The 1,970-nt window shown below is 42.0% G+C and overlaps 1 pseudogene; it reads left to right on the plus strand.

Annotated features, from left to right (window-relative positions):
* The first annotated feature begins 1,144 nt into the window (after positions 1–1,144).
* LOC121438222 lies at positions 1,145–1,548 on the plus strand (annotated as a pseudogene).
* Positions 1,549–1,970: the final 422 nt, after the last annotated feature.

Genomic DNA, 1,970 nt, shown 5'->3' on the forward strand with positions numbered 1-1,970 from the left:
ATTGATGATTACTGGGAATCAAAGTCTATCAACATCATGACTAGTTGCTCTCTTGGTATCATGACGTGTCCAAAGGATGGAGTTTAGAACCAAAGCTAGAAACCAGGGTCAGGGAATAACCTATAATCTGGCACACACAAGGGAGGCTGAGGCAGGAAGATCAGTGAGTTTGAGGCCAGTCTGGTTTGCGAAGACCAGAAAGTGAAGTTACCCCTGATTTTTGATTTCCCAGATTCCACAAATGAAAGCAACACATTTGTGTTTATAGGAGCTGGAGAGATGACTTATGTCAGCAAGGGTTCTCTAGAACAGAATTTATAGAATGAATTTCCCCACCCATCCCTCTATCTATTTATCTGTCATCTATCTATCTATCTATCTATCTATCTACCTATCTACATATAAAATGGAATTTTTACAGACTGCAGTACAGCTAATCCAGCAGTGGCTGACTGTGAACACAAAGTCCAAGAACCCAGTAGTTTCTCAATCCACAAGACTGGGTGTCTCATCTAGTCTTCTCTATCTGCTGGAATCCCAAAGAAGTAGACTCCAGTGCCAGGGAAGAAATGGATGTGCTAGCAAGTTAAGGGCAAAGCTTCCTTCTTCCACATCCTTATATAGACTTCCAGAAGAAGGTGTAGCCCAGATTAAAGGTGTGTCTTCCTACCCCAAGATTGAGACCAAAGGTATATGTATGTCTTCCTACCTCATAGGTCTGGACTAGAAGTGGATTCACTCACTCAAACCAAGCAAAAAAATATCTCACAGGTGTACCCTCCATTTCTAAATTGTAGTTCATTCCCTGTGTAGTCAAGTTGACAACCAATAAGAGCCATTACATGGCTCAATGGTTAAGAGTGAGTACTGCTTTTGCAGTAGACAGGTGTTTGATTCCCAGAACCCATATCTGATGGCTAACCACCACCTAAGTTCTGGGAGAGCCCTCTTCTGGCTTCCATAGGACACATTCACACACACACACACACACACACACACACACACACACACACACACACTCCTGCCTCCCCCACACTCCTAAACATACATATAAAAACAAATAAAATATACATCTGTTCTAAAATTACATTTCAGCTTACTCAGCTTACAGCATTTTGCTGCAACACGACTCAACAGAAAAAGCATGTCTCCAAGCAATCTTCAAAGTGTCCAAGAGCCTTCCCACGGCCACAGGACAATATGGCGCCAAAAGACAACCTGGAGGTTTCATTTGGACCTCACTCATCCCGTAGAAGATGAAATTTTCGATTCTGGAAACTTTGAACCATTTCCCCGGGAGAAGGTTAAAATCAATGGGAAAACTGGAAATCTTGGAAATGTTGTTCACATTGAACACTTGAAGAATAAAATCACAGTTGTTTCTGAGAAACAGTTCTCTAAAAGGTATTTGAAATATCTTACCAAGAAATACCTAAGAAGAATAATCTCCATGATTGGCTTCGTGTGGTTGCATCTGACAAGGAAACCTACGAACTCCGCTATTTCCAGATTAGTCAGGATGAAGATGGGTCAGAGTCTGAAGACTAGTTGGCCTTTGTATGCTTTAAAGAAAAACTAAAATTGGACTTTTTTGGCAAAAAAAGACAGAAAGTACACTGCAGGGGGCTCATTTGCTCTTGGGTTTTGCTTTTGTGATATTCAGTTCCTAGGGAGAATGAACTTTCTTCAAGGTCATCAGGCCCCAGTGATTCAGAAAACACATTTTATAGCCTAATCATGTAAGTGTTTACTGAGCCTGGCACTATTTACTCTTTGGAGCCAAGCTGGTGAGATGGCTCAGCAAATAAATGTGTCTGTCACAAGAGGCTGACAACCTGAGCTCCATCCCTAAAACCATGTAAAAAGGCTGCATTAATCGCAGACTCCTAGATGGGAGGCGGAAACAGGAGAACTCTGCGGGATCTTTCTGCCGGCTACTCTACTGGGCAGAAATAAGAGAGATCCAACTT

This window comes from Microtus oregoni, unplaced genomic scaffold (assembly GCF_018167655.1).
Source record: "Microtus oregoni isolate MIOR12 unplaced genomic scaffold, Mior012 000055F_ref0000237, whole genome shotgun sequence".
Classification (NCBI taxonomy): domain Eukaryota; kingdom Metazoa; phylum Chordata; class Mammalia; order Rodentia; family Cricetidae; genus Microtus; species Microtus oregoni.